This window comes from Dermacentor silvarum, chromosome 10 (genome assembly GCF_013339745.2).
Source record: "Dermacentor silvarum isolate Dsil-2018 chromosome 10, BIME_Dsil_1.4, whole genome shotgun sequence".
Taxonomy (NCBI): Eukaryota; Metazoa; Arthropoda; class Arachnida; order Ixodida; family Ixodidae; genus Dermacentor; species Dermacentor silvarum.
The window spans coordinates 61,311,138-61,337,504 of record NC_051163.1 but is presented as its reverse complement, the minus strand read 5'-3'; the positions used below and the strand labels follow the sequence as shown (position 1 = coordinate 61,337,504).

The window sequence follows — 26,367 nt, the reverse complement described above, 5'->3', positions numbered from 1 at the left end:
CCCTCGATAGCTGATACAGCACTGCACCAGACTGCAATATATATTTTCTTGCACTTCACTTTTTTTTTTTCAGAAGTGACTTGATCCAGAATGATTGTCTATGCTTGAGGGTTGATAGTGGACCGAATTCACCCCAGGTTCGTTGTAGCAAGTCCTGGCAGTTCAAGCTGAAAAAAAAAAAAAATAATAATCTTAAGAGATTTAACTAGCTCTTGACCCTAACAAAAACTGAGTTATAGATTCAAAGACAGCGAGTAGCTCGATTTGGCACATATCTACAAATAGCTTTTGTTTCAATGCGATGGAAAGTGGAGGTTAATCCATCAGAATTTGCGAGCCAGTCAAGAGACCTCTGCCAGACCAAGACCCCCCGCTGTTCCCAATGTGACAGCCAGGCCTCTTCCTGGCTTGATGGAATCCTCGTGTTCGTCTAGGGACGACTAGGATTACAGTTCCAAGCTTTACTGGGGACAATCACTTCTAGCACCTCCATAATCCCACATCAAACCAAAGTAGTGCCTGCTAGTGCTTCAATCTGCTGTTGGTTTGTTAATAGAATGCATTGTTTGTTTGCTGCAAAAGAATTTATCATTTCATGCACTCAGGCGTTACCAATCATCAGTAGAATCACTCTCTTCAAGAAACCTCGTTACAACATCCAATTTGCCATTAAGGCAGTATGCACGCCTGTATAGATGAGCTGCATCCGTCAGAACATTCAAAGCAAACAAATTAGACGCGAATTTTACAATGTTTACGTGAATTTTTTACAATGTTTACATGGGTTTTGCAAAAGTCCTACTCACATATAAGTGCGGTATTTAACACCCATGTAGTATATATTACATCAGTTTTGTCCGATTTGGATGCGCTATTAGATGCAATTGACATATTTGTGATATTGTTTCTTGCCAAGCGAGCGATAACGGGGATGAAATATTTCTCAGTGTCACTGGCGAGCTGACTTGAATGTGACCATTACATCATGAGAGAGTTTATCTGGTCAGCACAGAAGTGCCAGCAACAAAAATTTGTTAGTTACTATCATTCAAATTTATGATGTAAATTTTGTCACTGGGCGTAACCCTCCGACGAGAATGCGGGGATGGACTTCCGACGCTTCTGAATACTGAATAGAAGGGCCGAGTTTGACAATATCGCAGACTGTGCGTGGATAACGAGTTTTAAAAAATTCGGCTAGTATTTAAAAATTATTGGCTTTATTTCTGCCATGTAAACAATTACCATAAATGTTGTAGTTTAGAAGTTATTTAGTGATTTATTGTTAATTATACATTTTGTGTGGGTTTCTTTCTGGCATATAATGCAGCCCTTGTAAAAAAATGTCTATGCTGAAAGCACCCCCTGCGCTGCTATCACAGTGTAATTTTTCAAAATCTGTTAACTATAAAAGAAAAACACCCAGTATAGTGGAATATACAGAGAACAGACACCGAAAGGCAAAAAAAAAAAAAAAAAAAACTGGAAGAACAAGAAAAGATCACCACAAAACCAAGATACATACCAAGAAACATGCACAGAAATAGTACAGGTCACCTAACACAGAATCATTGCCATAAACACAAGGTTGTCTGTTTTGTGTGTTCCGGTATATCAACATGCAGAAATGTGAATACATTTGAAAGTAAGAAACTAAACGCCCCATGTCACTGTCACTGTTTACAGCGATCTTGTTCCAAGCTGTTTATTTCAGTACAAGCTGTATGCACCTGCTACAGTTCATTCTTAAACGAGCTAAAAGCCACCAAACTTTATACGTTCAATGTGCTTTCCAACTCAACATTGGCGCAACTCAACATAGGTAGCAATTGGCAAAGCATGACCTTGAGTATCATGGGCACAGCCAATCGTTACTCTGCAAAGAACCCCTTTCACTACAGGCAGTTTGGTTAACAGTAGCAGGGATGAGAAGAGAGAGATCGACTTTATTTACTAATGACTTTTCGTCCAAGCTGTCGGTGCTGGCACCCAGTTGTCATAACCGTACAGATGCTAAAGTCATCATTTTCTCTGCAATAGTATATAGTCATAATTTGGCATAAAACAAATGATTAGAGGTCTCTAGCAGGTAAATCTACCATTTTAGATTGATTCGATGTCTCTTTTAGTAATTCTTTAAGGATGCCTAATATCTCATCCCTTTCATGTAATAAATGTAAAAGTTGGTCTGTGGTCAAGAGTGCTTGGCTGGAAAGCAACTTTTCACGGTTGCTAACTAAATTAGATAAATATTCTGTTTTAAGGATCTCTCATCGGTATACATGATATGACTGGATATTACATACAACTGCCAACCTTCGCTGAGAGGAACACAGACAAGATTTTTGCTTATCAGTACCTAACAAACCATGTCAGTCTTTCAACTTCAAACTCTCATTTTGCATAGCTTTTTGCTTTCTAAATGTTATATATGGGTAGAAGTGCATTCTAATAAAGATTTCTGCTGTACAAATCGCAACACAGAACTAAATTTCTTGCAACTACCAATGTAGTTAACAGGCATTTCACAACGAAAGGAGTCTCCCAAACTCGGAACACAGTCATGAAAAACAAGGCCCGCTTTCAGCACATTCACTCATAAAATACAGGTCAGGACCCCCATTTCAGGCAATCAACGGCTTTATCTTGCCAAAACAGTCGTGTAGAGGTTGTGTCACTGAAGTGCTATAGCATCTAAATGTGCCAAAGCTGGCCAATGATGAGGCTAAAATATCTTTCTGCTTATTAAAAGATGATTTTCAACATCCATGCCTCGCAGTACACAACTTCACAAGGCAGAAGCTTCCAAAGAAACCAGGATGACCACAGGCATCTTATGGATGTTATACAACTTTCCAAAAATAAAGTGGCCCAGAGTTGCCTAGTTCAGGCATCTGCAAACGCCCCTCACAATACCAGAGTTGAGGCATGCAACAGTTAACACTGTACTTCTTGCCTTTCCCAGACACTTAGCGATTGAAAAAGCCAAATCTACTGGCATTATCTATACAGAAGTTGGTTAAAGTAAAATTTCGTGGCCCCATTTATTCGTGTGCGAAAAGTGGTGCAAGAATGGCCCGCATCTCCGATTCCGACATGGCGGACTGGGACAAGTCCATATGGTCTTTGAGTGATGCTGAAGTTCAAAAACTTCTTATGCAACTTTGGTTCGAAGAAGTTCAATCATAAAATAACCCACACCGCTTTTTTTAGTGAGATACCAATTAGCACAATTAACACAGTTGGCATAACAATTTGAATACGGGTTCCAAAAAAGTTATTTCAACATTAGGCAATGTATTGCCATTAAATACAATTTGAATTTAAAATCTGCTAACATGTTGCTACAGCAGAAGTTGAATTTAGCTCTTTGGAAAAACCTTCAGCATGCAGTGGGCAGAAACGCCCCAAGCACAAAGCTCTCAAAGCATTAAAAAATAGAACTCAGCAGCACCAGTTTACTAAAGCATGGCCATCAAAATTTCCTGATATGAGAGAGATGATCCAAATTCTATAGTCGGGTACTTTCCATTGTGGATGCTTGTTTTTGCATTTTCAATTTCTGTTGTTCTGAATGTTAAATTCTTGCATGCTGTTATGCAAGTACTCAAGTTGTTGCATGCCACCGTGAAACATGCTTGTTTTTTCCTTCATGCTTCGTTATGTTACATCCAAACATGCGAGTGATGCAGCTATCCGCCTTGGAGCATCCGAAAGGTAAACAGTACAAGAAAATGTTTTTAAAGCCGTTGTCTGAGGGTCGGCCTAAATTGAAGTACCACACATCAAAGCTTTGCAATAATATTGCCATGTAAAGTTGCGAGCTAGTCTGACCACAGATGCCGCGTAAAAAATTACCTATATACGTAGTTTAGACATGCAGGCTGAAATGAAGAGCTACAGCCTACCTGTGCCTGTTGAACTAATGCAATCCACTGAGACAATTCCAAGTTGCACAGTACTACTAAATGAAATTTAAATTTTTCGCTGGTGCCATGGTCCTGGACTTTTGCTTGCAACTATAGATTGACAAATACATGCACTGACCAATGACTATAACACTTGCTATTGGGTCCCAGACCCAATAGCAATCTGTTCTCTTGTACATTTTCATCCAAGGTACATTTCTCCTCCCAGAGATGAAAAAGTCCAAGCGTATCACGACTGGCTATAATTCAGAGAGTCAAGCTAGGGAATATTAGCCAATTTTATATGTATGAACTTGAGCCTTCGATTTAGGCTTTCCATACTGAGCATTTAACAAGCCTACGGCCGCACCCATCAAAGCTTAATTTAGGAGGACAGAACTGTACACTGCCACTGAATTTCTGAGCATGCAGACCGTCACAAAAACAACTGTTCCAAAGTAAACATGCTGACGATAGCTGCTTTTATTTGTTTCGTACGCTTTTATTCATGCATGTCTATTTGTTACACGATCACTACAAAACTTGAAAATGGCTTCAAAGAGCATACAAAATGTCACTAGTACATGCAGGCAGATGATTTAGACAATGATGCAGCTCAGCAGTAAATACAGTCAATGTTGTCATAAACCCTATATAATGGCTTTTCTGATCGACACAGAAAATCTGGAGGTACCAGAAATGCAAGCACTTCGTGAGCAAGGTAACTTCAAAACATCACAGTGCCGACTGTTCAGTAACTGCTTCTCTACACTACACACACACGCCAGTCCAGCTTTTCTTTAGCTAGCACCAAAATATAAATAAATAAATAAATAAATAAATAAATAAATAAATAAATAAATAAATAAATAAATAAATAAATAAATAAATAAATAAATAAATAAATAAATAAATAAATAAATAAATAAATAAATAAATAAACGAACCTGAGCATATCTTGTTTGGTACCTGAACTTGCCCAGTACAATGACCCGTGTTACGTACATCAACTAGAACACATTTTCCAACTATACCAACTTGTTTATTTGTGTATCACTATTGCAGCAGCACCAAGACATATATAACAGTGTGTCCGATAATAAATAAAATGTATCACAGCAGCACTATGTAGATAGTGTGTTCAATGACTTATGTACCTACAACAACCAGAAAGCGTTTGCCAAAAATACCATGTTTATGTGTGTATCAATAATATCACAGCAAGCAAAATAGGCATAACAGTAAGTTCTAAAGTATCACAGCAGCAGCAGATATAAGAACAAATGTTCAACTGCTTATGTGCCCGCAACAATCATAATGCATACCCCCACAATACCAACATGTTTATGTGCATATCAGTACCACATATACAAACAGTATCACAACAACACAACTAGATATTATCTCTGTACTGAAAATAATTAGCAGCTTTTTCACAGAGACCCAAGCGCAAAAACAGCTGCAGTCATCAAACATCAAACAAAAAGGCAGAGACATTGACAGCACAAGATCAGTAGCATAGAAACAAACCCCATCCATTTGCAACAGAATGTCTGAATATTGCACGCAAAAGAAAAAACAGAAATATCATAAATTTCAGACATTTGCAGCACAAATAATATTGGAACAGCACAATTTCAAAGGAAAGCCCCAAACTACAAAGAAAGCTTAAACTCAAAGGTCGTGGCACGATCTTCTGTTTTTTGAAAAACACAAAAAGCTGATCCACCTGCATAAATTTCCAAGCTACGCAAGCAACTCAAATGACCTCAGCAAAAGACAAGTGGATAAGCAACTATTGGGCAAAGCAGACTCGTCATAGGAAGACCGGTTTTGACAGCCAACTGAGGATGTTGCAGATAGTTGGCCCACAAGTGAGCTATGGATTACTTAGTGAGCACATACATGACATAGAATATCACCTTATCTGCCAATTCATCACCCAACTTCCCTTACTTGAAGCAGTTGAGAGAGCTTATTTTCTAGATTTCTTTAAGAAAGAACTAGTCAACAAAGAAGCTTAAAAATTTCTCAATACAGTCGACTACCGTTAATTCAAGCCTTGCAGGACAGCATGATTTGGTCGAATCATCCGAAAGGGGCAAACTAGCAAACAGCCGCAACGTGAATGAAGTCAGATATTTTTATTGCTTGACGTAGTCTGCAATGTCCTTTCTTTTTTTCCTACTCTTGAAGCACGACTTAGCAAGCATGCTGCAAAGAGCACCTGCTGCATTGAGCCCAACATCAGCCGTAGTCATGACAGAACCCTAAACAAACAGGAACAAATGGCTTCATGGGTGGAAAAAGTGTTGGCCACTGAAAGATAACAGCTTCAGGCATAGGAAAGCAATAGAGTCGTCTGCTGAATCTCTCGTATTATCAAGCTTTCAGTAACCAATGCACACATGAGGGGCACAGCTGGGGTCAAATTAGCCAAAACCACACGTTTTCACGTTCGATCTAAATTTGTTTTCCTTATATGGCAATGCATCTTTTTTTTTTTTTTTTTTGCCGGCACACTCCAGTTCACTTGGATTAAGCAAAAAATGAAACAGGAGATGACTGCACACACGTAGACTGAACCTGTCTTATGTTGTATTACCAATTTTTCGCAATGCACAATGTTACTGTGGCCTTAATTTTAAACCGGTCTTCATTTTGACTGGACTTCCTTCGGAACTTTGCAGCAGCACCAAAACATACCATCTGCATTTGTAGAAGAATGCTCTAGAGCGTGTGACAAAAGTGTGGGAAGAAACCAGTGGCTTGCCTATCATCCCAACATCCCCGCAACCTGAAGGAGCCAAATCATAGCCAAGGGAAGCCTCGTGCAAACCAGCAGCATCATACAAAATGATGATGTGCATGCCACCGAAGCAGCAATTGCTGGGACTGCTGAACACAAGGCAAACAAAGGCTCATAAATTCACCTCCTCCATAAATAGAAAATGAACTCTGCAAACAAGACAACAAGACGAAGAACTACACGCCAAGTCTACAGGAACAGCAAGATTTGATGTCAACAAGGCCAGAGACGCTCAATACACGCTAGCTTGTACGAACGCAGGATTGCGTACCAAAAATTTCATGTAAATAGCCTGGCAACTACAATTCGAAGGTCAACTCTGTTCCAGCTCACCTTGCACAATAGAAGCAAGTGCAAGAGATGTGGCCCTCGGTGGAGGCACACTGCATTTATGAAACATTTAGTGATCCTCCGAGTTCCCCCTGCCTTAAGCAGGTGAAGTGAAGTGAAATTATCACTAGGTGGCCAAGATATTCCACAGAATTTGGTAAAAGCAGCGAAGCTCTAAAGCTTGGTACCATCTATACTTGAGTGCAGCTGGTACTAGGCTACTGGTACCCAGGTATGGCACCAGCAACACGAGGACGTCGCATGATTTTCAGAGAACCCACAGAGTGCTCTAGCGGCTTGTCGCTCTCCGGGGCCGGCTGGAGGGCCTGCTAATGTTGAAAGCCGAAGGGTGGCGAGATCGGATGTGAGTTGTAAGGTTTCCACTCTGGGCGCAGGCATAAGGACACAGGTGACACTTGTATGGCTTCTCGCCCGTGTGCGTGCGCACGTGAGCAAGCATGTTGACGACCAACTTCGAGATGTAGCCGCAGACCAGGCACTGCCAATGTTGTCCGAAGTGGACATAGAGGCTGGACGACCTGGCCCTATGTGCGTGCATGTGAGCATCGATGTTTTCAGTGACCTTTGTGGAGAAGTCACACAGAAGACACATGTATCTGGGGCCAAGCTTGGTGTAGAGGCATGGTGACAGGTCCATGATTGGAGGTTCCTGCACTGCGGTGTTAAAAAAAATTAACCTTCAAAAGGCATCACCCTATCTTATTTGAGACTTGCAAAAAAGCTATCTCCAAAAGTTCCTACACATTCAGTCATGTTTGCGTAAGAGATTGAAGAAGCGGTAGACTAGAAAGATGAGTAAGCATAAAGATATGCTCCCAGCAATGAGCATCCGCTGCTGCCACACCAAAAGCGAAGTCTTGAGTCATTAGAGATAATCAACAAAAAATGCTTCAAAACAGAGCAGACTCCCATAGCTTATTAAATGCAAAATGCAGTCAGCACGCAAGCACCAAGCAACAGAAAGCAGCTTATTATAGAACAGGCACACGTGCAAAGAGGACTCCAAAAGGTTTGCCAGCAAATCCAACAGGCCGTTGCCAGAGTGCTGCACATAAATAAGACCACAGCTTTCCCAAGATCTTATAGTCCTATAAGGGACAAAGCCATCAAGTAGGTGCTGCTTATGACATTAGGGCTATATTACAAGCAATCTTTCGTGATCCATTCTTTTCACATTTTCTCATTGGCTCTTACGCTGCACAATGAATGGCTGATCTCAGCAGTGACTGTGTCCAAGCTAATGAGGAAAACATTGCATTGCAAAAGGAATCCGTACATAATACAGCCCAATGCCACGAGATGCTTTTGAAAACATCCATCTTGTAAACATGACACTGGATTAGATGGAGAATTGCTCAATCAAGCTTTTCTTCCAAGTTCCAAATCTAGCAGCCACAAGAAAACTTTGGTGCCTGAAAGTGGATGATAACTGCAAGCAAATGCACATCCATTGTGTTGGCACTTAGCTCAAGGGTGTTCAGATTTTGCTATGACTATCCTCATGTATTTTCTTGAAGAGCTAGCCTTGCAAAAATTTAGCGCTTCTAGGTCGTAATAAAAAGCTCTAACAACCTTGCACATAGGGTTTAAAATGCTATTCATAGCTTCTTAACACAAAGACAAAACCGCAGAACAAAAGAATAAAAAAGGACACAGCAAGCAAAAGCAAAGCATCAGAATAGCCTCAGTTCATTGCCACAAAACACCTAGCATCTTGAAAACCCCAATGCGAGACAGACATTGCGATGATTGTCCCTGTTTCAAGAGAGGAAGTAGGGCAGTTCCAGGCCTAAGAGGTCACTTTCACCACCACCACTGAAACTGCAGCATCAGACTCCTGAACTTAAACTTACAGCGCAAACACCTAAGACGGACCACAAAAGGAAGATACGACACACACTTTTGTGGTCCCTCTTAGGTGTTTGCACTGTAAGTTTAAGCATCAGAAGATGCAGCCACACAGTGCAGTTCGCTCTACAGACTGCAGCAGACAAGAAGCAATGGCGTTAGGCATAAAGAAAAAAATTAATAAAGCAAGCACATCTCAGAACACATAGTAGGCTCACAATATTGTGAGCTAAAAATGAGTGGCTGAAAATGCCATGAACGCAGGTAGCCTTCTTCCTCTGCTGAAACCCAGTTGCTAGGTACATAGGCTGAAAAAGAAGAAAACATAAGAAAGGAATTATTTCATTTGCTCAAATGTTAGCAAACATTGCCTTGGACAGCTACAAGCAAATTATAACACTAATATACTACTTACAATGGCACCCTAGCTGCAGGTACGTTGCTAGTACAACTGCACAGCAAAATCCTATGGACACGTTACTTCAATCACACTTTATCTCGGGTAAAACACTGTGGAAGCCTTTGTCCTAATCCATTATACCCTCATCTATTCCAATCCCCTTTGGCACATTAGCATTTTAACTTTTAGTATGCTAGTTAAGCCTCTGTTATTGTCTAAGCTGGACAGTAGAATCCCATGAATACATAACCCTCAATCTTAGTTTATCTCGGGTAAATCATTGCTGAACCCTTTGTCCCAAACCATATATTCCCATGTATTACAATCCCATTTGATACATTTGCCAGCTGCTGCAGCAATTTTCTGCAGTACCACATGAAGCGTGTTAAAAGGGCTCCACCATTTTCAGTTTTAGAGGACAACCCATCCGCACTTATGTATAAAGCTGCACAGTTCTTCGACCTGCCTTGAAGTTTTATCACCACACACATGCGACGAGTGTTGCTTATTTTGCTCTGAATACGTGAATCAAACAGAGAAGCATGAGAAACTGCACAGAAAACTACAACGGACAGCTGCAGCCTTTCCTGAGTGCACTTAGTGAGGCAGCCACCGGTGGCGCATCCGTCAGCGCACTACACGTACAGGCATTTCTTGCCTGTTTTCTGGGCCACTCAGCTGTTTTCGTATGTGCCACCAGGGTTCGAGTCACCGTTTCGTAGTCCTAACGGCTTTCCAGATGGGCTGCTCCTTCATGACATGAGAACAGGGTTGTCACACTCTCGAAACACCAGTCCACGAAGACAAGTCCCGTTGTCGGAAATTTGGCTGCAGCAACACTCCTTGTTCAACGACTGAACATCGCAGGTAGGAACAGGTCCAGCAAACCACTCATTTTACTATCTTTTTTCGTGTTCATACCGTACAGAGGAACACTGATGCACCTTCAACAGAAGCATTCGCAGTCCTGCAAATACAACACGTAGCATGTGCTGCGGTATCCTACACAACAAACAAGCTACAGCGATCCTCTTGCACGAGACCCCATGGACACACTGCTAGACAACCCATTAACAGTTCCTGGGGCGCAACACATGTTCTTTTCGGGAGAATGACTGAGCCTAACGATGCGGAGCTTTGGTGTATTATATATTCCTTTTTGCCCGGTATACTTACAACCTATGGCACGTTAGAAATCTGCACTGCCACTAGAAACATACAACTGCAGACATATAAACACGCTCCAAAACATACCAGCAGGGCCAGAATTTCATCACGACGGAGCGATAACCTGCACATGCTCCATTACTTGCGTGACGCTCCTACAACGGCCTTTGCCAGCGCTTTAGCATAGTGCTACTGCCGACCCATGCCTACCACAAGCTTTGTGCATGGTGAGCAAAGTCAGAAGGATTGGCTACCACACGCGAAGCTGGCAGGCAAGTGGCCTGGCTGGTTGCGGGAATTCAGTTCCGATGTGCTAAAATACCCTGGCTGCCTGCCCGCTATGCAAAGCAGAACCGGATAGGCACAATTGGATCAATATTGAAAGTTTACACACACACACACACACACATATATATATATATATATATATAAAGCTAAGTTATGTATATCGTGCCTTCCGCACCTCGCGCCACGTTTAAACAAGAATTGTATCGCACAAGAGCGGCCAAACAACAAGCTTGAAAGTACTCGTCCAAGTACTCTCACAGCACCTGTGATGACGCGTTCATCCAAGATTAGTATAGGCTAGGACAAGGAACGACAAATAGCGCAGGCAGGGTAATGTGCACGTGACATTCGACAGCTTGCCATTGAGCGCTGAACGTGTTGGGACGGCAGACGCCGGCAGAGAAAAGGGCGATGCAAACGCACACTGCAAGTCGCGATCACTTGATTACGCTCTCCTCCTCACGCCTTTAGACGATGTAGCAACGTACGGCTTTATCGCTCAGACACGTTCGCGAATGGCAAGCAGCTATCACACGCTTACAACAAGAGATAGCCAAAACAACGGAGCTACCGCGGTGCCTCAGGCTCATGACAACGCACTAAAAGGCCTAGCAGCGTGAGCGCGTAGAAGCGCGCCCTGAAATTTTGCGGTGCAGTGGCATGCTTCGCTGAACGAGAGAGAGAGGAAAAAAGAAGAAACTACCTAAGCATCTGCCCTAGCTCCCGCACACAGGCGCGCGCACACATGCCACGTGATCACAGCGCTGAACAAAGTTCACCACGTGCCTCGATGTCCTCCTCCCCTGCCGGCGGGGGAGGAGGACATCGAGGCTCCCTAAACTGGTAAAACTCGCCATGACGTAGACTACAAGGACATATGATGAGCAACGGGCCGAAAGCCCTTTAATTTCCGAGAAATTTATACACCAAAATGACCACGTTGGTCGGACCGTCGCCCCATGCACTTCTAATTTTTCTGCCACGCAGCTTCCTTCGCACCGACCTGATTTGTATCAAAAAATTAATTACGGGATTGCACGAAGAAAAGCAGCCGTAAGGTGGGTAAACCACAACGGCCAGGCCGCTGTTTCCGTCTTGAGGTTTGCGTTATGTCGCCTCGGACAGTCCCAACGCACCGTCGCATAGCGGTTAGCATGCACGGCACGTCATAGCAGAAAGCCTTGTAAATTAATGGGCATTTCCAAACGAAAACACAGACGAAAGTAGAATAAAATATGGGAAACAAATTCAAATCACAAGCGGGTAATGAAAGAGCATTACTTGCATTCGCAAGAAACAGAGAGACATGATGGTACAATGCAGTAAAATGGAAAAGCGCGGCGAGTTGCAACAACAGTTGTCCAGAAAAGAAGCGTTCATTCAACTACTCTAAGAGTGCAAAATAGTTGGAAGTATTCACCCAGTCCCGAGTCGCTGACTGCAGTTGCCGACGAGATATGCGAGTGTGTCATGCAGTAACATAGTCGACGGAGTAGTACGACTCGAGGTGCTGGGTCCTATGACCAACAGGCCCAAGGTATCCAGGAACAACCTGACCACTGCGCGGACTGCGCTACCATCGACAAAGATAGTGTAGAGGCCCGAGCGAAGGCCTTGCGCGCCAGGGTCTCGGCACCCAGATTCTGGCACGCTCCTCCGAGCCTTAGCTGTATACGTTGTCCCCGAACTGTCTTCTACGGGGAAGTCGTCGTCGGGAGACGCCATGCCATCGGGGAAACTTCGAAGCGGCTGGGTGAAGTCCTTGCACGCCGTGGTCGTGATGTGCCCAACAAATGCATCGCTGATGATGATTTCCTTCAAAAAGTGGTACAAGCCCACAAGAACCGGGTGGTGGTACGATTAAGGAAAGACCCATATCATAGCAAGCCATTTTTCACCTGTTCCCACTGCCAAAGCAGTCTTCTAAGCCAGGGCGTGGAATCCTCTAATTGGGTTTCCCTCGTCGTTGTTTTGACATGAGCACCATTCTAGCCACCCTAACCTAGTGCACGTTCCCGGCATCGTCGTCGTCGTCTTCGCGTCCATCGGCAGACGGAGGTTGTATGCTTCGCGCTTTTTTTAGTTAACACTAAAAAGCAAAACCCCTTTGTGAAACCTCCCTTATTTTGCTAACTGCAGCTGTCTTGCAGAATAAATAACTGAAAATAAATAGCTGGGAAAAAAATTAAAGTGCGCGTTCGATGGTGCGATCAAACGTCGTTCTTTAGGCACAACATAGAGACTTCAGGCACAACAGGCCGACGCTCTATAGAGTCTAAACACTAGTAACGTTTATGTATGCTCCTTTGAAACTGAAAGTTAATTTTTTTTTTTTTTTTTCGCGCGGTAACCCCGACGTCAGCACTTCAGTGTGACGTCACGACTTCTAAAGTAATTTTTCGTATTTGTGCCACGTTGGCTCAGTAAAAGTTCGTGAAACTTGCCATATTCAGTCTTGGGCTCCTTTAGAACACAATGTAGTCAATATTTACCGCTAAAGAATTAACTGGGACCGAGAAGACGCTGTCAAAATTTATGACGTCATGGTGAGCTGGTGCGGGAACTTCAAAGTGGCGTCGCCACTCGCCTCTGTGTTAACGGTATCTGTGTTTTTCGTTTCTTTCTGGCTTAGCAAGCGGCTTCTCGCGCTAAGAGTGGTGTTTTCGGTATTGTGGAAGGGTAATCTACTGATACAGAAGAAATCATTTTTCCCTTTAGTGTCCTTTTAAATGGGCTTTAAGGGCGCCTCGATGCAAGCGCCCTGCTGCAAGCTCCCATTAGTCGCTAGAAAAAAAAAAAAAAAACAGTTATCTAGCAGGAGAACTTAAGCTCCTGTTAAAAGTGCACACTTCGGCTCCTGCCGGACAAGAGCGTCAGCGGGCACGTGAGATATAGTCTGCGGGATACGCGGGCCTCTCTGAACAGAGCAGCGCCCTTTGTTTGCAATGCTCGGCCTCTCATTGCTCTTAATCGCCATGTCCGAGGCCCACCACCCGACCCTTCCGCAACAAGACGCTCACGTAACCGTTCTGTGTCAATAAATGCTGTCTATCTCACTCCCAAATCATTAGGTCCCGCTCGCACGCAAACTTCTCTCGCAACAACACCAACTATTTTTGAGAGCGTGTTCATGTCGGGTAGAACGTGCGAAAGCTTCGCTTTCCTCCTCGTGACAGCACTGCGTCGACGTCCCACAGTAAGCATTCGCATGAACTGCTCCTTGAATTTCGCCACAGCTTGTGAACAGCGTAGTGCACACGCATTGCATGACATTAAAGTTGCACAATGTGACGATGAGCATGCCATTTAGTTTTACAGCATTTATTCGACCGCTTAACGAAAGCTTCACTTTAGTCTAACGTGCGCGCTGGATGAGTGTATCCTGGAGTGTTTGAACGCCTTTCTCTATACCGGTGAAAATGCTTCAAGATTGAATTCTTTGTATTTTAATTTTGGTCTGAGATTCTGAGCCGCATCAACGTGGCGGGCCCTTGGCTAAATGGCTACATTCACTTTCAATGACATGTCCCAATAATAAACATCTAACTGCAGTGGCGTCGCCAGGGGTCCCGCAGGGGAGTATCGGGCACGTGCCAAATCACCTTGAATATTAGAGAGGTTTAGCTTGTCCGGTAATTGGGTAAACGCGGGCGGACTGGGTGTTGGGGCGTGGTGGCGGAACCGTAAATGCGAGCGGCCTGTATGGTGCTGCCACCTGGTGGCGCAGAGCTCAAACAGACAAAAACAGCTCATATTGCAGTAACCAAGTGTATTCTACTTCGCTGCTGGTGTAAATTTTTGGCAGCAATACGATTACGCCACTGCCGAAAATTTACACCAGCAGGGAAGTAGAATACACTTGGTTACTGCAATATTATCTGTTTTTGTCTGTTTAATCCCTGTACCACCAGGTGGCAGCACCATACAGGCCGCTCACGTTTACGGTTCTGCCCCAACGCCCGGTCCGTCCGCGTACAAGCTAAACCTATTTTAGAGTGCAGCTCTTAGGCGCCCATTCCTGCATTGAGCGTCGGCATACCTCGGCGTAACCGAGCAAACGAGCACAGCGAAGGACGAAAGAGCGAACGCGGAGCGCAGAGGGGGATGAAAGACGGCGATAGCGAAGAGAGCGCGAGGAGGAAAGTGAAGGAGAGTATCGCAAAAAGGTTAGTAGGAAAGGGGAGTGCCGCACGAGACACACTCCATGGCGGCGACCCACTGCACATGCACTATATCGCCTTCGCCGCGTCCGCTAGAGAATGCGCTCCGCGGAAACCATGCACACCCGTGTTCTCTTACTGGAAGAGCTTCGTCTGCCACTGCTGCTAAAGAAGCTGCACGAGCAGAGGCTCAGCGCCGCCGCCGAGAGCACCCTGCCATTCAGATTCAAATTCTTCGCCTCAATATAACGCAATTCAAAACACCTAAAACAGCTACGCTCAAATTTCGCATTAGGGAATATCATAATCGTCGATTTTTTTTATTACGCAGCCTTCCCTTCCCACTCTCCTCCCCCCCCCCCCCCCTCAGCATTCTCGGTCAAGTCCGGATTCATTTGGACCACCTGGAGGAGTGCGTCCAATGGACGGTTACAGGCATTCTTGTATTTCACCCCACCAAAATGCAGCCGCCGCGGCCAGTATTCGATTTCGCGCCCTCGGGCTTAGTGGCACAACGCCACGTATCGTGATGTCAAGACAGTATCCTCCTGGGAAACGAAACCGAAACTGAGTTACCTTCATTTACCACAAAAAGAAAAATGAATTTTTGGAAATTTCATGTGAGTACCTCTTTAATAAAAGTTTTTCTGCATGCAAAGCACATATTTCGAATGTATGTGTTCAGACACATAAAACACCCTTATGAGTGTAATTTGATTTACAGTGCACATTGATGCTGCATGTACCAGTGCCACGCATTTCCGGTAACATCTAGACCTGCGAAACTCTACATATTGCCTTTTTTTTGCTTTTCAGGCATAGAAACATGTATTTCTGTCTTGTCAAGGGCGCAGACACGCGAGAGCTGTGCTGCCATGCCTGACACTTGTGCGTATGTGTGAGTTACGAGAGAAAGAATCTGCACCTAGGTACCACGGAGAACACGATTTGCTCATTTCGTCCCGAGCCGAAGGAAATGCGCACTACGCGAGAACCTGGCGCTTCTGTCAAAATGGGATCACCCGGCCGATAGAGTCCATAATGGTGAAGCACACAACAAATTCGCTATACAACGTGTCATTATTCATTGGTCTATGACCTAGCTAAGCCCACCACCCCCATGCTTCGCGGCAACAAAAGAGAGAGAGAGGGTAAGAAGGAGCAAGGGAGGAGGGCTTAGGTAGATGCCACTTTAGCCTAAGGCAGCAGACCAATGATTTATGACAGGTTGTTACTGGTGTATTTCCATTTCGTTGTAGTTGGTCTTTACCTATGCTTCACCACCAGGCCTGACATAGAGGTTTCCTGCCACAGGAACGTACTGTAAAGGACGGTGATGAACGGTTTCACAGGTGATGATGATATCTATTTGCATAACCTTTGAAACAGGGCGGCGACGAATAGTCACCTAGCCTGCTTGAGCTAATCAGGTATTATATACATACATAGCTGTCTAGCATTTTTGGCAATATCTCCTCGATTCTATTCTCTTTTCCCCTGAAATCTCTCTCTGTATTGTACAGTTTACCTATGCCTGTGGGGGAAGAGCTAAAGAAAGCTCCGGTTTAAGTAAGTAGAGTAGTAAGCCACGACAGAATTGTGTTGCTATCTATGGGGCCCTAGTGTCGCACAAAAGCAATACTAGGAGGTACTGGCCTACTGGGAAGTAGCACTTTGTAGTGGGCTTGTGTCAACTCGGCAAGACAGCTAACGCCAAAAAAAGTAAAGAAAATAGGCAAAGAAAGCACCACTTTAAAATATTATTTGTGTAAACGTCACTTCAAACATGGCAGGTTGCAAGTGGCTCTTCAAAGCTGTGCAAGCTGATCTTCAAAATTATTTGCAGAATGATTACACAACTCACACAATTTAGTGCAAATAACCAAGTGCATTAGAGAATGGGCAATGCATTTTGTTCAGAGCATACACCTATATACAGTAGTGACTAAGAATATAAGGTGTTCTATACTGTGATTCATACATAACAGGCAATGCTTTTAAAAAGGCTAGACTTCCCTCCCTGCTGACAGTCTGCAACCAAAAAAAATAGTGCCACGTATGAAAGACAATTACGCAGGAAAGCACCGCGTAATCTGATGTAAAATTAAGTGTCATACTTTTATGTCACAGGAAAATATGACGTATTTATTACATCAACGGGGTCGGAGATCTGAGCCCATTTACCAGCAAACAAGCGGAGCGACATTTGTCTGTGGCCAGTGACCACAGCACATCAGCGCTCGCAACGAAAATACAGTACACCACCTGCATACTGAAAACACAAATGCAAACAAGTAACATGTGATTTGAAGTAAGATTGGATCCACACGTTGTAGTTCTAGTATATAAAGTAGATCTTCCATAGAAACCGTCGCAGATTAAGAACTGCCTTGCAAAAGGCATGGAATGAGACTTCTAGGACCACACTACTTGCACAGCACCTGTTGCATTGCCTGCTACGCAGAAAACTGAGTATAGTAGCGCGAGCTGACAAATATACACACACACCAATGCTAACTTCCAACAACGTATACACAGTGCAAACTTCAAAGAACGTTGGATTGCTGGAAGTCAGCACTGAGTATATGTGCCTTGTGTCAGTGTTTCTGCTGATGCTACAAGAACACATTACAGTACAGCAGCAACTAGCCAACATTGCAACTCTTATTAAAAAAAAAAAGGGCAGCTTTTGTGTAAAAATCCATTACCTGCATCTTAAGAGCAATCGGCTGCTTTCTCCATTACTGTCTTACGGAATGTGCACAAAATCCCAGGAGGACTGTGACGGACAAAATTTCGTTTTATTGCCATTTCCATAGTAACACTATGGTTACTATGGGACACTACTACTAACACTTGGTTCTAACACTTGCTCTAACACAAGTTCTAACACTTGTTCTTACTAACACTTGGTTCATTTTATGGTGCTAAATGTTATCAGCATTCTCCAAGTTTTGTGTTCTGCATATGTTTGCATGTTTCTTGTTTCCTCTCTCTCTCTCTTTCGTCCCTCACTGTCCACTCCACGGGAAGTATCATGCCCAACCTATCCACTTATCATTCAAATTTTTCTTCGACGCGATTTGTGAGATACTGATCTAGGGGCACAGTTTCCTTCCGATACATTCTTTTCAGACATCGGGTATGCAATGTGGTGCAAATGATGTGAAAATGAGTGCTCAAGAGGTTATTATCTATATTGTCTAAGGCTACTGCCCCATAATTTAATTTTTTTTAGTGATCTAGTACCCCAGTCACTAGAGACACTTTTGATTGCAACTGGGCCCGATTGTGGTTGTCTCCTTCATGCAGCATGCACAAAACTGCCAATCACAATTAAGAAATTCAATCCTGATTGAGCTCAATTGCTATCGGAAGTGTCAGTGTGACACTGGTATAAGACAGCTACAGCGCCAGCTTTAGGAGCTGTTTTGCTCGAAGACCAAAAATGCAGAATATTCTTTTTTACATCACTGTATATTAGATGTGCCCTTTAATAGCATAAAGCCTGGTGCCAGCTTTGAAATGGCATGTCAACTCAATGCCACACTGCCATTTAATTAAAGTTGCTATATTTTAACTGTATATTGAAAACCTGGTGGCCCAGAATACTCCCAAAGTCCAGTGGCCATGGAATACAAGCAAGCACTGCTCTATTTTAAAGCACATGAAACCACATGGTTTCTTGATCGCGGACATTTTATACTTATTTTCCATCAAACAGTGCAATATCTGCAAGGACTAAAAACAGTGAGAAAGCACAAGTACAGCAATAAGACTGCACACAGTGCGGTAGGGCAGGCGACAAGAAATTCACATTCAGCTTCTGAACTGGGAGTAAGAAATAATTTTTATTATAAAATAATAAACAATGGCTGCCCTAAAACAACATGCACACAGTGTGCTTCTCGAACAACAAAACAACTTGCAAGAAGTTACACTAAAGCGCTACTATTTTGAGTTACATGAAATTCCCTTCAAAGATTTTTGTTTGCGACAGCAGCTAGGCAGCCAACACACAGGGCATGCGTTGTGAAGCTTACCTAAAACAAGTTTTTAAACTAAAACTACAGAGGAAGTGTTTTTTAAAGGTTTCACATAGATAGATAAACTTTAATCCAAAGACAGTTTTGTTTCACATACTCAAATGCAATGAAGTACAACATGGTATGCTTTTAAAGGAAACACATGGTTAGCTCGGTGCCACTGATTACAATTCATATAGTTGTACAACATGAAGGCTTGCAGATTATTTTTTACGCATACAAGTATGCCTAATAAGCCACACCAGCCCCTTTTCTTTTAATTTTCATAAATACAAAAATACCTGCGTTTATATGGGCATTAATCCAACCAATTATGTGCTTCCAACCAACCAAGTGCTTCCTTTAACACTGGACTATGCTGTACCACTCTCCAGACAAAACTTAACAGCCGTAAGCACAAAGTAGAAACACCATAGCTAGTTTTCACCAGGATAAAGTAATTACGATTAAATTATCTAAATAAAAAGAAATTGCACAGGACAAAGCAATAACAATTAAATTATCTCAATAAAAAAATTGCACAGGTCAAAGTCATAACAATCAAATTATCTCAATAAAAAGAAATTACACAGGACAAAGTAATAATAATCAAATTATCTCAATAAAAATAAAAACAGCCAAACTTCTGACAACAGTTTATCTGCTGTAATATTCCTTGCTCTGAAAGATGAAAGACAGATGGAAAGTATGAGATCTGTCACACATCTAAAAAGGCTATAATATATATTCTAACTTAATCTATAAATAGTGCCACTATATCTGCCTTTGAAAGGATGAACAATTACAAAACAGAAAGGTTTTGGCAGCACAAAAATAAAGAAACACAAGATAACAGGCCAGCTTCTTCAGGTTATGGCACACAAATGACTTGTAGGTACATGCAAGCATGCATAATTTGGCAAATGACTGCAACTGAGCTAGCATGAAGCATCCTTATACACACAAAGTTGAAGCCCTAATGGCATACTTTTGAAATACCCTGTGGGTTTGTGGTTTTAAACACGGAGAAGGTATCTTCAAGCAGATTACTTATACAGGTAGACATCACTGGCTTCGCATATTGTGGTGCTTAATTAAACTACTCATAATTACCTGTTCAAATATTTACGCAATAGCACATGCTGCCATTGAATAATTAGGGATTGGTAGCAGTGAAGTCATGTCCATTTAGCAGAAATCTTGAGGCAACCAACAGATTCAAGACATTCAACCCCAATGCGTTCCAAAATGATTTCTCTAAAAGCCTCTGTCACACACTTTGAGACACAAGTAATCAGAACATCACTATACTTCACAGCACACAGTGGCAACGGTTCTAGTGGCTAGTGCTAGGATTTCTGCTATACAGGCATGACACTTCATTAGTGTCCACCATTGCTTTCCACAGTGGCCACATGAAAATAATGCATGAACTATACATTTCTGACTACCACAACATATAACTACATAAACTTTTATTGCAATTAGTTCAGAACACACCTCAGGCGCAGTGTGGCATTGCACACAATGCAACAAGCAAGTGACACTGCAGTTAGAGTGTACTAGAACCTTTTTAATGTGATTAGCAATCTTTGGGAACCTCACGCACCTTTAGGGATTTATCTATGTTTGTCTCTAACCGTTTTCCCACAAACTTGGGTCCCTGTGTGTGTGGTGTGTGCGTGTGTAAAAGTCCTATCATAAGAAGCCAACAAACAATGACACCAAGCACAACATAGGGGAAATTACTTGTACTTACTCATTGAATTAAAGAAATGACAAATTAATGGAAATGAAAACGGATGAAAAAACAACTGTCCGCAGGTGGGGAACGAAGCCACCGTCTTCGCATTACGCGTGCGATGCTCTCACCATTGAGCTACCGCGGAGCAGTTTTCCCATCCGCTTTCTGGGGTATTTATGTTTTACCACTAAACTAACCCAGGGAGTGTTTATATATAGTGGTTACAGCGTTAGGAACAGGGGTTGAAACCAACTGTTAGACTAACTTATGTCTCCGAGTATATTCTGCTCTTCAATGAACACCTCTGATGCCAAGTTGGCTCCCTGGGTACATGCCTTCTGGGTATGTGCAGTCCTCAATGAACCTCTTTGATGCCAACTTTGCTCCATGGGTATGCACAACAGGGTATATGTTAATCATCAGTGAACCTTTTTGATGCCAACTTGGGCCCACCACCTGCATGTTGTCTTCTTGCCCACTTTCACTTCCTTCTTCCCTATTATTTCCATATTTAAATCAATTTTTAAGAATAACGTTCATTTTGCCTGTGTTTTCAATGGCTTCATGTGAATGTAACTAACAAAAATTGAGCCCCTCCAGTAACCGTTATCCTTCTCAAGTTAAAAAATTTGATTACGAGGTTTTATGTGCCAAAACCACAATCTGATCATGAGGCACGCGGTAGTGGGGGACACCGGAATAATTGGGACCACCTGGGGTTCTTGGACGTGCACCTAAATATAAGTACACGGGCGTTTTCGCATTTCGCCCCCATTGAAATGTGGCCGCCACGGCCGGGATTCAATCTCGTGACCTCGTGCTTAGCAGCCCAACGGCGGGTTATCCTTCTCAACTTATCCCATAGGTCGGCATACTCGCTCACGAGCACGAGTACACTGGCTCACACTCGATTCACACTTATTTCGCAGCTGGAGCGTTAGTGGGCGATGGAGCGTTAGTGGGCGACGAAGGCTGCGAGTATGAACGGGAGTGAGTGCCCATCAATGCGAGTGACAGTGATTTTGAATGGATGTGAGTATGAACGCACGTGACTGTCAGCAAGTGTGAGTGGACATGATTATGTATGTGAGAGTGGGCGCTGGTATGTGTGAATAGAAATGACTATGAAAGCAAATTAGTGTTGGTGAGTATGAGTGGGCATGAGTAGGAATGTGAGCGAGTGCCAGCAAGTGTGATTGCACGTGAGTGCGAGCATGTACATAGCCTGCGAAAATACTAGCGAGTGAGTATCTGCTTATTCTGTCGAACTATGCACTCAGCTAATATCTAGGCTTATCATCTGAACGCAAAGAAGTGCCCAATGAAGCAGGAGGAACAAGCCAATTTGGCAGCGTAGGAAGTAGGCCACCGCAGGCTCGTTTTTTGGCAATTCTTTCACGGTGTGGCCTATGTTTACTGCAAAGGGCTGACTGGCACATGCATCAAAAGTTCGCAACGCCACCTAACCACCATCACACTGCCAGTTGTCGTGACGGTCGAAGTTGAACTGCGCCTGACATGCATATTGAACTGGCTGCATTAAAAGATTATGTCATTTTTGTATTCCTTGCTTTTTTGAGAAAGTGAGGCTTTGTACATAACTATGAACCACTAGAGCTGCCAAATAAAGGAGGGAAAGAAATTGTAATAGTAATAGTAAGGGCCAAGTTTCAGCAGCACATCACATGCCTGCAATGCCTGAAGCTTTACTGACAAGCAATCCGTTTACTGACAGCACAATGAAAATGTAAATAAAGAATTGCACTTTTGGACATTAACAGGAGACTCTGCGAAAGTCAGAGAACCACTTGGTCACTCAGTAAATATTGTGATGAATGGCACAAGTTTCGTAAGGGTTGCAATCATCAAAAGTATTCAGCCCCCTTCAGAGCAGCTGAACAAGAGCCACACACTCCAGCACACACTGGTCCAGCACAAGTGATAACTGATGCAGCACAACGTCATGAAACTGGACAGTGAGCTTCGAGGGACGCTATCTTGGGTTGATATGAATTATAACCAGCATAAGAACTTTAATGTGCACCTGAATCTGAGTACAGAAGCATTTCTGCATTTCACCCTCATCATAATACAGTGCCAGTGGACTAAATATTTGCTACAGAAGTAAACGTGAGCACTTTACTGACACCACTCTTTGTAAAAATAGACTAGTGCACATGTTTTCCAAAACAATTGGCTCTGCCAGTGCCAGCATCACAACTTCAACTCCAGTCAGTGTGCCTACCCAAGGTACCGACAGTCTGCAGAGGTCAGGTACCAACCGGCTACAGAGAGAAAACCTAAGAGTTGTGTGAAACCCACAAAATGGCAGTTAATCCAGACTACAACAAGCAGTACACGCAATGAGACTGCAGTCAACCTCAGCTACAAGTGCAACAGCATTTTGTAAAGGTGTTCATCGCATCATCGAATACAGTGTCAAGATGGTTCTCACTTACTGCCATCACTGTTCAAATATGGTACCTCCTAAAAACTCCCTCTTACAGTGGCTTCAAGCAGCAAACGAAGCAGAACCACAAACTCTCATAGTAAAGTGACTACTTTAATTACAGCACGAAATATTGACTAGTTTCTGTCAATGTGGGCATCAAAGAGAAAGTCAAACATTAGGCTAAGCTGAAAGAACAGATTTATATTGCAAGGTGTTTAAACATCATACCAAAACGACTTTCGTATGTTTGAAAAAGACGAACGTTGGATGGAACAGGTACAGCTGCCATGAAAGTACAGTGCCAGCTTCACTGATAAAAACATTACATTTATAACTGGCAAATAGTAGCCAACCTCTGGAGACAGAAAAGTTATTTACATTGCACTTTAACATGCAACAGAATGCAGTTTGGCAGCACTTACTGAACTTTCCTAGAGGACTGACTCGCAAGTACTACCTCTTTACACCAGTCTGTCAATGCTTTACGCAGGAGTGTGGTGGCAAAGCATGACCTCCGAGATTGCTGGAACAGCTACATGATAAGCTCTTTTGGTGCAGGTAACTTGAATTGTGGAAAACTGTCCACCCTGCTTCAGTCAAGATTTTCTCTGCAACCGTCGTCTCTTCATGTAGAACTGCATTTTGCAGATTCCAGAAGGGTAACCCGACAATATGGATGGATTTAATCTTTGCCTTAAGTGTCACTTTAAATAGGAGAACCCATATCTTAGTTGACAATGTAAACACTGCTGCATTACATGCTTTATCCCAGTCCTGTCAAGGCTACTTCCTATGTTGCACAGTTTGCTACTGAACATTCAACACAGAAATGTTGATAGTAATAGCTGCGCGTCTTTCTCAATCCTCACACTCGCTGTCCACTACACTAAGTGACACAGCCAAATGTGTTTTGCCACAACTAGTTCAGCCAACTAGACCTCTTTTCACTGTATCAATAAAAAATGTCCAGGCCAACATGACCCTTCATTCTGCTTTCACAAATTTTTCTAACTTAAAGTGGTGAGCTGGACTAGCTGTCGATTATAAATATGTGTCATAGTCAAAGGAGTACTGACCCATATTTTAAAGTTGTAGAAACTCTACAACATGCATCTCGCATGCAGAATGGTGATACTTAGCAGTTACGAAAGTTCGGAAACACTTTATATTATACTTTTTGCACTCTGGTTGCTTTCAAAATGTTGGACATGGGGCCATCAACATTATTGTGACATCATGACACGAAGCAAAATTTGCAGACATAGCTGTTATAAAAGAAAATGAATGTGAATGCTACAAGCACTACTCCTGACTGTCGTAAAAAGTGGCAGCTGTAGCAATTGTAGGAATGGAGCAAATCAATGTACCAAGACATCCCAAAGCACCCTCCCTCAGGGTACCAAAACAAATACCAACACAAATACTGGTTGGCAGGAACATAGCAATTGATTTAACGCGCTCTGACACATCCCAGTATATTTTGTAGGGTTTAGATGGTTTGGACTTTCACTTACCGCAAAAAAGTTACAAGTCAGAAATGTCATGTAAGTACTCCTTGAACCAGCACAAACAGAGGGCCACAAGGAACAACAGCACAGAACAAATGTTAAAGAACAATGCATCATGGTATTTCATCATCAGCCTATTTCGGTTCACTGCAAAACAAAGGCTTCGCCTGGTGATATTCAGCCTCTTCTGCCCTGCATCAGCCAACTAGATCCTATACCTCCAAATATGCACATCTAATCAGTTGATCTTATGCTCTGCTGCCCTCAAGTGCATTTCCCTTTTTTTTTTGACCATCATTCTGTGACTTTAATAGACTACCGTATTTACCGGTCTATAAGTCGCACCTTTGTATAAGACGCACCCCCCTCAAACCGGCAGCTTTTCCGGAAAAAAAATGTATATAAGTCGCACTGCTGTATAAGACCCTTCGTTCAGTAAGCAATTTTTTAAAAAATCGTGACGGTTCTTTCCGTGAACGTGGGTCACGCGCAAGCGTATGGGTGCCATATATTTCCGCTCCAGGCTGCATTTCTGCTGTCGTGGTTGCCGCGATATTCCGTATAAAGTACCAAGGGCGATAAAGAGCGATAACATCGTCCCCGCGCGCCATATGCTGTATGTGCGAGTGAAAGCGTTTGACGGTGAGCCGAATCGCACACAAGGGAGGAAAGCGGGAAGGCAGTGCGGGAGGGGGGGGGTGTTTGTACTCTGGTAGCAACTGCGTAGATAGTGCAGCGGCGCGCGCCATATCTTGACAGCGATCTGCAGATGCTACGAATTCAGGGTCGGCCGAGTCGTGGTCGGCCTGCCGCTACTTGCGTTGCTGCTCCATCCTTCTCACACGGCGCTAGGGAACTCGATCATGAGAAGAATTCGGCACCTCGATAGCGCGCACAGAACACGTAGAAATTACGTACGTCAACCTGCACCCTTCACGTGGTCATAACATCGAATCCAATTTCGATGGCAGTTTTCCCGGGAAAAAAAAAACGTACATAAGTCGCACTGTTCTATAAGACGCACCGACGAAAAATTCAGAAAAAAAAAAAGACTCGTCTTATACACCGGAAAGTACGGTACTTATTTGTTCTACACTTTAAGTGACCTGCCCAGTTACGCTGCTGTGAATCTCGGCTGAAATATCAGCCACAGTCATTTTACTTTCTAATACGGAAAGTTTTCTTCTCGTCTTAACACCAAACCTATCTGTTTGAACAAGTAATAGATGTATGTAAGTATTATACAATAGAATACGGCATGCATAAATGGAGAGCTGGGATGGGGCAGGAAAATGCAGGACCTTTCTTTTTTTTTTTTATCTGGCCTTGGTTCCTTCCTACCATCTCAATATGGCAAACAATGCAGACAACGGCACAGATGCACTGTCACTCACTGTAGTTCACTTGTCCCGTCGTACACTTTATCAGCCATGTTGAACGCAAACTGACTAGCCCAGCCCCTTGTGCAGTTCATACCGACTGTTTTTCACTGGTTAATCATTAATGCATGGTTCTAATTGCCAACTAGATAGTGTTTGAATTGTGCTCTTGTTCTTCCATCTCATCATTTCAGCACTGGTTCATCAGGAAGGTTCATATTTTTCATACGCCACCTTTCCTGTTGCTAGACAGAAGGCCTTGCCACAGGCACAATGCACTAGCCTGCACGAACACTCAATTCATTCCTACGTGCCCCTCCTAAATCAC

At 43.1% G+C, this 26,367-nt stretch overlaps 1 long non-coding RNA gene across 1 annotated transcript; it reads right to left on the bottom strand.

Moving 5' to 3' along the window:
• Positions 1-19,970: 19,970 nt before the first annotated feature.
• LOC125940485 (uncharacterized) lies at positions 19,971-26,366 on the bottom strand. Its single transcript, XR_007463681.1, has 2 exons — positions 21,129-26,366; positions 19,971-21,064 (listed from the first exon to the last, which is right to left on the bottom strand). It is a non-coding gene; the product is annotated as an uncharacterized LOC125940485 (long non-coding RNA).
• Position 26,367: the final 1 nt, after the last annotated feature.